Source organism: Bactrocera neohumeralis, chromosome 4 (genome assembly GCF_024586455.1).
Source record: "Bactrocera neohumeralis isolate Rockhampton chromosome 4, APGP_CSIRO_Bneo_wtdbg2-racon-allhic-juicebox.fasta_v2, whole genome shotgun sequence".
In the NCBI taxonomy this organism is placed as follows: Eukaryota; Metazoa; Arthropoda; class Insecta; order Diptera; family Tephritidae; genus Bactrocera; species Bactrocera neohumeralis.
Window position 1 is genome coordinate 53,545,275 of NC_065921.1, and position 13,306 is coordinate 53,558,580.

Consider the following 13,306-nt stretch of genomic DNA (forward strand, 5'->3'; position numbering starts at 1 on the left):
AGATATTTTCATGATTCATACGCAATGTACACGAATGTAAGCAATTTCGTTTTGCCGTCGGCATTTCAATTTCTCATGCTTCAATTTTTGCTTTCAACCAAGAAATCGCTTGTATGTATGTATGTATGTGCAATATATGCCTTTGCGTTTTGCCGTCGGCATTTCAATATTGACATGCAAAAGTAATTATGTATTTCATTGCTTCGTTTTGGCCCAATTTTGTATATTAAGACAAGTGTCAATAATTGTGAAAAAATCAAATAAATATTTACATATTAAGTATAAATCTTCTTCTTACATGTTCTTTGTATATATCATATGTAAATAAGTATTGAGCTTTCTCCTACTAATATATTGGGCAAATTGACAAGTGTCAATAATTGCGCCAAAATCAAATATATTATATATTCATATGTAAACATGTTTTAAACTTTACATAAAATTGAAGTGTCAATAATTGCGCCAATTTTCATAAAGTTGGAAATTTTGCGCGAATAAGACGTGTGCGGGTTAAGTCGTGAATTTTACTTATATTAATTAATTTGAAAGTGCCGAAAAATGCGAAACGAAATTTCAATAAATTTAAATAAATTTACATGTATTTTAAATTATTGCCCTAGTTGTCCATGAGGAGGATGGGGTCATGTGTAGAAGTTCACGCAAGTGAGGAAAGTTCTCTGATCGCCATTCACTTGGGAGTGGCCAGAAACGATTCTTTTACATATGACTCAAGCAGCTCACGACTTCCGGTCTTTCACCAAGTATCCTCTGGGTAGCCTAAGAACATCCGTTCGAAGGTGAGCTAAAGTGAGAAGGCGAAACAACCCCTGCATAGGGTTGTGCGCTGGGTTTGGGACCCGCCACGTAAAAAGCCTATCCCAATGAAAAGCGACAAACAGCCTCGGATGAGAAACCCCTCTTTTGATAACGACCATGGCAAACGAAATAAGGACAACGATATCAGGGCATGCACCTGGAATGTCCGGTCCCTTAATTGGGAAGGTGCCGCTGCCCAGCTGGTTGATGTCCTCGTGAAAATAAAGGCTGACATCACCGCCGTCCAAGAAATGCGATGGACGGGACAAGGACAGAGACGAGTAGGTCCTTGTGACATTTACTACAGTGGCCATATAAAGGAGCGCAAGTTTGGTGTAGGATTCGTGGTGGGAGAAGACTCCGTCGCCAGTACTATCATTCACTCCGGTGAATGAACGTCTAGCCACAATCCGCATCAAAGCGAGGTTCTTCAACATATCGCTGATCTGCGCCCACGCCCCGACGGATGAGAAGGACGATGTGACCAAAGATGCCTTTTATGAGTGCTTGGAACGCACTTATGAAAGATGCCCCCGCCACGATGTCAAAATCGTGCTTGGCGACTTTAAAGCCAGGGTGGGCAAAGAAGGTATCTTTGGCACTACGGTCGGTAAATTCAGCCTCCACGAGGAAACATCCCCAAATGGGTTGAGGCTGATCGACTTCGCCGGGGCCCGAAATATGGTTATCTGTAGTACTAGATTTCAGCACAAAAAAATTCATCAAGCCACCTGGCTGTCTCCGGATCGAAAAACTACCAACCAGATCGATCATGTTGTGATAGACGGAAGACACGTCTCCAGTGTTTTAGATGTACGTGCGCTCCGAGGTCCTAACATCGACTCGGACCACTATCTTGTTGCAGCCAAGATTCGCACCCGCCTCTGTGCAGCAAAAAACGCACGCCAACAAACACAAGGAAGGTTCGACGTCGAAAAGCTGCAATCACAACAGACTGCCGAACGTTTTTCTACGCGGCTTGCACTCCTGCTCTCTGAGAGCACTCATCAACAACTCGGTATAAGGGAACTGTGGGACGGCATTTCAAACTCCTTACGTACAGCTGCATCCGAAACCATTGGTTTTCGGAAAGTGCAAAAGAACAACTGGTACGACGAGGAGTGCCGCGCCGCAGCGGAGAGAAAACAGGCTGCCTACCTCGCAACGTTACGATCGACCACAACACGTGCGGGATGGGATAGATACCGAGAATTGAAGAGGGAAGCGAGACGCATCTGCAGACAGAAAAAGAAAGAGGCCGAAATGCGTGAGTATGAAGAGCTTGATAAGCTGGCCGACAGGGGTAATGCTCGAAAATTCTACGAAAAAATGCGGCGGCTTACGGAAGGTTTCAAGACCGGAGCATACTCTTGTAGAACCCCCAAAGGTGATCTAGTGACCGATGCCCAGAGCATACTTAAATTATGGAGGGAACACTTTTCCAGCCTGCTGAATGGCACAGAATGCACAACGCCAGGAGAAGGCGAACCCGATTCCCCAATCGATGACGATGGAGCAGACGTCCCATTGCCCGACCATGAAGAAGTTCGAATAGCAATTACCCGCCTGAAGAACAACAAAGCGGCGGGGCCGATGGATTGCCGGCCGAGCTATTCAAACACGGCGGCGAAGAACTGATAAGGAGCATGCATCAGCTTCTTTGTAAAATATGGTCGGACGAAAGCATGCCCAACGATTGAAATTTAAGTGTGCTATGCCCAATCCATAAAAAAAGGAGACCCCACAATCTGCGCCAACTACCGTGGGATTAGCCTCCTCAACATCGCATATAAGGTTCTATCGAGCGTATTGTGTGAAAGATTAAAGCCCACCGTCAACAAACTGATTGGACCTTATCAGTGTGGCTTTAGACCTGGAAAATCAACAACCGACCAGATATTCACCATGCGCCAAATCTTGGAAAAGACCCGTGAAAGGAGAATCGACACACACCACCTCTTCGTCGATTTCAAAGCTGCTTTCGACAGCACGAAAAGGAACTGCCTCTATGCCGCGATGTCTGAATTTGGTATCCCCGCAAAACTAATACGGCTGTGTAAACTGACGTTGAGCAACACGAAGAGCGCCGTCAGAATCGGGAAGGACCTCTCCGAGCCGTTCGATACCAAACGAGGTTTCAGACAAGGCGATTCCCTATCGTGTGACTTTTTCAACCTGCTTCTGGAGAAAATAGTTCGAGCTGCAGAACTTAGTAGAGAAGGTACCATCTTTTATAAGAGTGTACAGCTGCTGGCGTATGCTGATGATATTGATATCATCGGCCTTAACACCCACGCCGTTAGTTCTGCTTTCTCCAGACTAGACAAGGAAGCAAAACAAATGGGTCTGGCAGTGAACGAGGGCAAAACGAAATATCTCCTGTCATCAAACAAACAGTCGTCGCACTCGCGACTTGGCACTCACGTCACTGTTGACAGTCATAACTTTGAAGTTGTAGATAGTTTCGTCTATTTAGGAACCAGTATTAACACCACCAACAATGTCAGCCTGGAAATCCAACGCAGGATTGCTCTTGCCAACAGGTGCTACTTCGGACTGAGTAGGCAATTGAAAAGTAAAGTCCTCTCTCGACGAACAAAAGCCAAACTCTATAAGTCGCTCATAATTCCCGTCCTGCTATATGGTGCAGAGGCTTGGACGATGTCAACAACTGATGAGTCGACGTTGCGAGTTTTCGAGAGAAAAGTTCTGCGAAAGATTTATGGTCATTTGCGCGTTGGCCACGGCGAATATCGCATTCGATGGAACGATGAGCTGTACGAGATATACGACGACATTGACATAGTTCAGCGAATTAAAAGACAGCGGCTACGCTGGCTAGGTCATGTTGTCCGAATGGACGAAAACACTCCAGCTCTGAAAGTATTCGACGCTGTACCCGCCGGAGGAAGCAGAGGAAGAGGAAGACCTCCACTCCGTTGGAAGGACCAAGTGGAGAAGGACCTGGCTACGCTTGGAATACCCAATTGGCGCCACGTAGCGAAAAGGAGAAACGACTGGCGCGCTGTTGTTAACTCGGCTATAATCGCGTAAGCGGTGTCTACGCCAATTAAGAAGAAGAAGTTGTCCATTTTTTATTTTTTCACACATTTCAGCCGATTTTTGTATAGAAATTTGACCGGCGTAGAAGCAAAATGCGAAACAATCATACATACATATATTATGTCGTTTGCACATTTGTCTGTATGTTTGCGAAAGCAAAAGTTCTACAAAAGCATATTTCTATACTTAAACAAAATTATTAGAACCATCGTATGTTTCTTATGTACATGCATAACCAAACCATACTTAAGTCAGCGCAACTTAAGTGTCAATGGTGGTGTTGGTGGTAAGCGCTTGGAAAGTCAAGATGATACCACAGGTAACAGGTTCGAATCTCGACAGAATAAATTTATAATTTTTTGCTTTTAACATCGTATACTATACAAATAAATATTTTTCTTACTAATAGAAATTAAATTTATCACAGCAATATTATGTATATGTATATTATGTATATTGCTGTGATAAATTTAATTTCTATTAGTAAGAAAAATATTTATTTGTATAGTATACGATGTTAAAAGGCATACATCTTCTATCCTATCTTGTGTATCTGCACATGCTTATATGAGTGTATGTATACGCATGAGCGCGCACAGAAATTGAAATCATATTTTCATCACTTATCAATATACTTATTACATGTGCGCGCATTGACTTGCATGTTCATACATTCGTATATACTTATATGTACATATATTTGCATACATTGCCAAACAAATAATGCACAAGCATACAAACATACATATGCGTACACATATGAATATGTCACCAACAAAAACTTGATCTTCACAAGACAATATGGCAGCCAAATTGGCGAAGAACAAGTGTAGTACATTTTACAACAAAAACGATTTCATTCATGAACGCAGGCGCAAATTCCACAAGCAATCTCGCTTCATTCATAAAAACACAGGCCGTAACATATCCCCGAGCATGCCTTTGCCAACAAGTCGTCTTTTCGCGACGATGGCAAAAGCCAAAAATCATGAATTGCACAACTTTCTGGTGCTTCTCGCAAAAATCTGCATCGATATGTATTCACGATCATACGTATACATACATACATATTTACGCATGTTTGTAGGTGAAGCTGCTACAGCGGCAAGGGGTGACATCGGCGGCCATTACTTTACTTATGCCATAGAAATTCTATTGCTACGAATATGGAAATGACAACGAAATAATGCAAATATGCATATTTCTAAAGGTCATTAATTTCGTTGAAGAAATGAAAGGAATGAATGATCCTGAGAAGTATAGTCTTAACTTTATTCATTAAAATCACCACTCAGAAGTAGTTTTATCCGTTGTAAGCGAACGATTTTCCAAGAAACATCATTTCTAATATGCCACAAGACAAAATTAGAAATGAACTTCTTAAACCTCACGCTGTCAGATAAAACGATATACCTCGTCATCGCGGGTCGATTTCCAAAAATGTAAATGAAGACTAACTACAGAAATAATCCTGTAAAGTATAGCCTTAATTTTTCAACGGCCAACGCAGGGTATTTCAACAAAAGGGCACATAAAATAGTTGAGAATTCGCAGAAATGAAAGACAAAGGAAAGAAAAAGGAGTATAACTTCAATAATGAACAAGCATACAAACATACATATGCGCAGCAGCAGCAAGGAAAGAGGTAACAATCGGCGATCCATTGTATATTTCTTTCATGCATAACCAAACCATAATTAGGACAACGCAATACAAGTGTCAATGGTGGTGTTGGTTGTAAGCGCTTGAAAAGTTACGACGAGTACGTAGGTACGTAGGTTCGAATCCCAACAGAATTGATTTTTTAATTGAATATGTCACCAACCAAAAATTGAAACATTGTTCTACAAAAACAACAACAGCATAAGCATGGCAGCATTGTGTTGTTGGTAGTAAAGCCGAGCTGTGCCGAAAGAAACGAACAAACGATCGCCGATTTTCGTCACCGCTTCGCTTGCTGCTCGAACATCTTCGCAGACAAGGTTGCGTAGATTCATATTGAGCAAGGTTGCGCAACCTGAATCTATCGCAACCTTTTCCGAACTTGTATAAGAAGTATAACTTCAAAAAAAAATAAATAAAAGCAAACACACTCACTAGCAACCAAGATAAATGTGTGCGGAAAGGAGGACGCACAAATGATTATTATATTGCGGACAAAGCTTTAACCAGTTAAGTCGAAGATAGCTGGGTTTAAGGCCTTATAGATAATTTACTTGTTGAACTACAAATTAAATTTATCAAGAATCCGCGTTGTGGTAGCGGTGTATGTGTGTGAAAAGAAGCGAGGAATAAGAAAACGTAGAACGTGATAAAAAATCAAACAATCGGAAAAAGAAATCCGTTGCAACTTTCGCAACAAGTTTAGGCAACTTAATACCATATTGTGTAGCAACACTAACGGAGTCAACAACAACATAACGTAAAACAAATAAGCAATGCCAAAGAAAACGCTGTGGTAAAGTTTGAACAAAAATTAATCAAAAAAAAAAATTATAGAAAACGGTAGAATGTACTAAAAAAGTAACCAACACCATGGATATAAGGCAAAGGCGAAAATGTACAAGAAAAGTAAAAAAATTAATAAAAGGCTTTCGAAACACGTCGCGACAAGTAAGCACGATAAAGTAAACTTTTTATGGATTTTCATGTTGATAAAATTATAAATCGCACAAAGTGACAGCGTGATACTGGCATAAGCAAACCTACAAAGCACATACTTTTAACTAAGGCAGCTAACGCAGTGAACTGTCTGCTCGGTTCCCGAACGCGGCAAAAGAAGGTGCACACAAATTGAAAAAAAAAACAATAAAAAAAGCAGCTAGCATAGCAAATGCTGTTGTTGTGCGTAATTGTGTAAGACAGTTCAAGAAATGCGTTTTACTTGTAGTAAGCAAAGATTTGCTATAGATTGCTCATTTGGAAACTTTTGCTTGTACTCGTTACATATTCTTACCGGTTGACCGCTTGACAGTTTATTTATATAAATGAATTCTTATATTTTGTCACGATAATCATGCAGTCTTTAGAATATTTTGGTACTACGATAATAGAGATACAAAGTACAGCCAAATCCTTCTCTTCCTGATCTCTCCAACGGAATGAAGGCCTTCCTTTTCTTCCACCTGCGGGTACTGAAACGAAAATCAAGTCGCGAATGCGGTGACTGTTTTTTTTTTATGACAGGAAATATTTCATCTTGCCCTCGTTCACTATCAGACCCATACTCTTCGCTTCCTTATCTAATCTGGAGAAAGTGGAATAAACCGCGCCGTAGTTGATACCAATGATATCAATATCATCGGCGGTTGCTCGTAGCTGTACACTTGTTCTTTATCTATTTAGCTCTGCAGCTCGTACTATTTTCTACAGCAATATATTGAAGTAGTTACGCGTTTGGGTCTCCGTATCTGAAAGCTCCTGTTGTGTGGAACAGTTCGGAGAGGTCCTTTCCGATCCTGACGTAGCTTTTGGTGCTTGGTGAAAATCTATTCGAAACCTCATCATCGTCGAGTCTCTTATCTGAGGCTGTTGTGGTATTTTCATTGGGGATGGTTTCTACGTGGCGGGTCCCAGCGCGCAATCGAGTTGTATAAGGTTTTACAAACATCTTACACAAGAGTTACTCACGTTTCCATGGTGCGCCGCGAAGACACAAAAGAAAGAATCGGGTATAGCTTTTGCAAGTTAAATAAATTCGCATAAGTCTTTTCAGAAAACTATGTCTGTTTTGCAGCTGATTAAAATTCAGAAGGGTTATTTTACTACTGGCATTTAAGATTTTATATAGAATTGCCTTGATTGTCAGTAAATCTCACTTGCGTCGAAATGTAAGGAATGTGTTTGGCGTTTATGTATCCATGTTATTTTGCCATATATGCAGTCTAATACCAAATTTGCTTTACCAATGTTACCTCTTTGTAAATTGTATTTTTAAAATGAGACAATTATCATAACTGTAACAAATCACATATATTTAACTTATTTCAACAGTATGTAAAGTGCATTTGCAAAAATTCATTGGCTAAACCATAAAACATTATATCTATGGTACGCCTTCAGCACACCATAAATTGCTCATGCGATTTGTTTCCATATGAAGTATTGGAAGTCAATTTTATGTTCAACCATCATTTCGAAAAATAAAGAGCTCACGAAGGAAGTGTTGAGATGATTCTACCTTGCCGTTTTCCAGACAAATAAATAACATCTAACCTCTAAATGTAGGCAATATGTCTTCTAACAATGTAACTGTTACAGATTGATGAAATATTTCATTTAATACTTAGTAGATGTTGCTTGCTGATTTCCCGAAAGACAAACCATGCCACTAAATTTATCCAACCTAGTATTGAAATCGATGATTTCCAAACAAAAATGATTTTGATAGATTGTTTCGTATGCACATATGTGGTAAAAAAAATATCATTTTTAGGTAGATTGCATCTAAGCCTACATATGTATGTATGTATAAGGAACTGGAAAGAGAAAATAATTTAGACTTAGTATTCAAATTTCTGAAAAAAATAAAGCCATATCAATAGGCGCATTTCAAATTAGTGATATTTATTTCTAACTTCTGCGAATAAACACACCTAATTTATTGATAATAAAAAATTTATAATTTATTTGAACGAGAAAAGTAGGTAATTCCTTTGAAACCTTGTTCCTCAAACACATGAATTCGCAAAAAAAAGAATACAAAAATGCCAAACTTTGTTGGAGACCTAGCAACAGCCAGAGCCGCACGACATGCAAACGAACGATTTAGGAATTTATCATGAGGAATGAGAAGCGAAGTATAAACAAATAAGGAAGGGCTAAGTTCGGGTGTCACCGAACATTTTATACTCTCGCATGATAAAGTGATAAACGAGATTTCATTATCCGTCATTTACATATTTTTCAAATACCGTATTTGTGTAAAGTTTTATTCCGCTATCACTATTGGTTCCTAATGTATACGTATATACATATGTACATATTATACAGAGAAGCCATCAGATGGAATTCAAAATAGCGTTATATTGGAAGAAGGCGTGATTGTGAACCGATTTCACCCATATTTCGTACATGCCATCAGGGTGTTAAGAAAATATTATATACCGAATTTCATTGAAATCGGTTTAGTAGTTCCTGAGATATGGTTTTTGGTCCATAAGTGGGCGACGCCACACCCATTTTCAATTTAAAAAAAAAGCCTGGGTGCAGCTTCTTTCTGCCACTTCTTTCGTAAAATTTAGTGTTTCTGACGTTTTTTGTTAGTCGGTTAACGCACTTTTAGTGATTTTCAACATAACCTTTGTATGGGAGGTGGGCGTGGTTATTATCCGATTTCTTCCATTTTCGAACCGTATATGGAAATGCCTGAAGGAAACGACTCTATAGAGTTTGGTTGACATAGCTATAGTAGTTTCCTAGATATGTACATAAAACTTAGTAGGGCGGGGTACGCCCACTTTTCCAAAAAAAACTGCGTCCACATATGCCCCTCCCTAATGCGATCCTTTGTGCTAAATTTCACTTTAATATCTTTATTTATGGCTTAGTTATGACACTTTATAAGTTTTCGGTTTTCGCCATTTTGTGGGCGTGGCAGTTTGCCGATTTTGCCCATCTTCGAACTTGACCAAGAAATACGTGTACCAAGTTTCATTATGATATCTCAATTTTTGCTCAAGTTACAGCTTGCACGGATGGACGGTCGGAGAGACGGATGGACGGACAGACACTTTGGTATATATAACCGTATATCTGACTCTTTTAGTTTTAGGACTTACAAACAACCGTTATGTGAACAAAACTATAATACTCTCCTTAGCAACTTTGTTGCGAGAGTATAAATGGTTGTGTTGGGAAGGAGTATGAGCCAAAGGCGAAGTACGAGTACTTGAAGATATCAAATGGCAACAAAGGGATGAAAGTGAGTATTGTAGAGAGAGAAAAGGTGTAGACAGGGTACGAATGTTGTTGAAGAATGAGTGTGCAAAATGATGAATGATTGAACAAATGAAAGCGTAAATGAGGGAAACCGTACAAATTATCAAAATACTATGGAAATGTGCAAGTTAAACGGCATTAGTGACTAATAACGAGAAAGATAAAATGGTGTAGCGAAAGATATGGAGAGGAAACGAAAAGAAAAGAATTGACATCCAAAACACAAAAAGTACAAACAAATATTTCTTCGCCATAAGCTCTTCAGTAGTAGCAGTGGAGCTTAAAGCCTTGGTCTTCGTCCGGTTGGAATCATTTACTGGTGGCATATCGCCACATCAACTCGATTGTAAATAATCTAATAAGTAGGTGAATTTTCTGGCGATTAGTAATTGGAGCGTGAGGTCATTTGTTTTGATTTGATAACTTCGCTGGCTTGTGGATGCTGGCTAAAGCCTAACCATAAACAGAGAAAGGAAACACTTGCTTGAGTAACCGGCCGTGTGGGCGTCGAAATTGTTGTTGTAAGCTAAAATAGCATACTATTGGCATTTACAGCTGCCGCTAATTCCGCCTGCATTCTTATTCTTTTGCCTCAGATAATTTATTTGATGTTTTTTCCTTAAGCTCCGCACTGATGTCTGCATAATTTTAAATTGGGTGCGAAATTTGTTGGCAAGTTAAACAGCTTGTCGCTGTCTGTCCAATTGCGTCTTTCTTCATTTGTTATCGCATTTTTGCAGTTTTTTCGCGGCATTCTTTGTGACTTTTATTTGTGGATGGGGATTTGAAAAATGATTGCCGACGGGTATGTTAATTCTGCCGAGGCGGGATAGGAAATATGCGAAGCACAAAATAAAAAAAATACAAAGTGAGGAACAAATAGCAGATAAAATTCCGCCGCCCTGTAATAACACAAAAATTTCGTTGGTCTATTAATGCAAATAATAAGTGGTTAAACGATTACAAACGACACTTCTTTAACTACACTCTGGATAGATAGTTTTACTGCATAAAAAAAAAAACAGAGAACACAGAAAAAATTTAAAACATAAAGATATGTTAATATCAGATATCAGTGCAGCTAAATATGAAGCAAACTTCCCATACACTCGGCTGCCTGACTGCTTCCTTGTTGGCTTTGTCACTTTTTGCTTGGAATATTGTAATAGCTATGTAAAATTTTGTTATTATCACATTGCGAGAAAAAAGTGAATTCTCCTTAAATTTATGTATCTATAAATGTAGAAAAGCATGAGAATATTCAAATCCATCTCATCCGAGTCCGGCACTTTTTGGCGCTGTCGTTTTGTGAAAGCTGAGTTGGATGGAAACGTAATGAAACTTTGAAAAATTATATCTTTTTAAATAATGCAAATAATTGTTTCTGGTATGGCAATTTCTGTCATTCACTCGGATATATAAATATAAAGTATTATACGGAACTGAATTAGAGGAATCGGAGTTGTCGACATTTGAAGCACTGCTTGTTTTGGGACTTTTAAATAATATATATTTCCACTTGTGGCTCTAGGTTATTTCCAGATTATATAATAAAGCTGGATAAATCATGGCCGAATTCTTGGCAATTTTGGTAACAATTTTTTATTCCACTATTGATTTGGTCTCTAGATTCTTTCAAGAAGACTTTAAGTTGTGACAAGATTTGGTTTTTTCTTACACAATAGAGCTTTTCTAACATGCTACGTGGACAAATTACTAAGCAAACGGCTGGGTTTATCACATCCAAGAATTGCCGAGTATGTTTGTTACTATAGCAACTGAACTTATATTAAATCCACATTGTTTTAATAATTTGTTTTTAGACAAAACGAAGAGTATAAAGAAGAAATAAAAAAACATAAATATAAAGATATAAATAAAAAATAATGTGAAATTAAGAAAGAAAATAAAACTTAAGAAGCTATTAAACAACCCACAAAAATCAAATAACTGAGAACTAAACAACAATTCTGCAAGCAACCGCTTGTCCATAAACTGTCATTATGCGGTCAAAGATAAAAAGGATATTACAAGCGATTTAAAGTTGTTGACGAAGAGCAGACACGAACACGCACTCACTCAAAGTGTAGTTTAAACTTGTCGACAAGCGTACATATGTGTGCCATTTAAGATAAAAGCATACACATACTTATCGCATTGACTTAAACGGGCGTGCTGTGAACGATGTGCAGGGTATACATTGGAAAAGTTGCGTCTGCAAGCTAACTCTTTGCGCAACTCGTAGACAACTCATTTGAAGGAGTTTACATAACAGAAAAAACGCGAGCTAACAGCAGCACATGGCTGGCTGAAGCGATTTATAGCGGTATAGTGGTTTTCACCTCACACAAACATATACAAAGTGATTGCACAGTTATGAAAATAAAAAACAAACGCACAAGTCACGCATTCTTCACACAACGTCTGCCACTGCACGTATGTATGTATATATCGCTATTCCACTTTACCCTGTACATTTGTGCATGTCTGTGCGTGGTTACTCATATGGAATGGCTTCCGCCCTGCGGGTATATATCGGGTGATTTTTTAAGAGCTTGATAACTTTTTTTTAAAAAAAAACGCATAAAATTTGCAAAATCTCATCGGTTCTTTATTTGAAACGTTATATTGGTTCATGACATTTACTTTTTGAAGATAATTTCATTTAAATGTTGACCGCGGCTGCGTCTTAGGTGGTCCATTCGGAAAGTCCAATTTTGGGCAACTTTTTCGAGCATTTCGGCCGGAATAGCCCGAATTTCTTCGGAAATGTTGTCTTCCAAAGCTGGAATAGTTGCTGGCTTATTTCTGTAGACTTTAGACTTGACGTAGCCCCACAAAAAATAGTCTAAAGGCGTTAGCGATCGCCATTCACCGTAACGTTGCGTCCAACAGCATCTTTGAAAAAATACGGTCCAATGATTCCACCAGCGTACAAACCACACCAAACAGTGCATTTTTCGGGATGCATGGGCAGTTGGCCACCAAGATCATGCGATTTAACGCCTTTAGACTATTTTTTGTGGGGCTACGTCAAGTCTAAAGTCTACAGAAATAAGCCAGCAACTATTCCAGCTTTGGAAGACAACATTTCCGAAGAAATTCGGGCTATATTAAGTTGCCCAAAATTGGACTTTCCGAATGGACTCCAAGACGCAGCCGCGGTCAACATTTAAATGAAATTATCTTCAAAAAGTAAATGTCATGAACCAATCTAACGTTTCAAATAAAGAACCGATGAGATTTTGCAAATTTTATGCGTTTTTTTTTAAAAAAAAAAGTTATCAAGCTCTTAAAAATCACCCTATACATACGTCGTATGAGCGATTCTAGTTCGTATGTCAGCGTATGGCCCGTCTTGAACGGCTGTGCTTACAACCACGTCTTGGCGAAGTGTGTTGTTATCGTTGTTGGCAAGAAAAATCGTTTTCATAAAGTGTGTAATTTTTCCATTTAGGTGTGAAAGATCTAACATTTCTCTTTTCAT

At 38.9% G+C, this 13,306-nt stretch overlaps 1 pseudogene; it reads right to left on the reverse strand.

Annotated features, from left to right (window-relative positions):
* Positions 1-5,165: 5,165 nt before the first annotated feature.
* LOC126757730 (small nucleolar RNA U3) lies at positions 5,166-5,367 on the reverse strand (annotated as a pseudogene).
* Between the last annotated feature and the right edge of the window lie 7,939 nt (positions 5,368-13,306).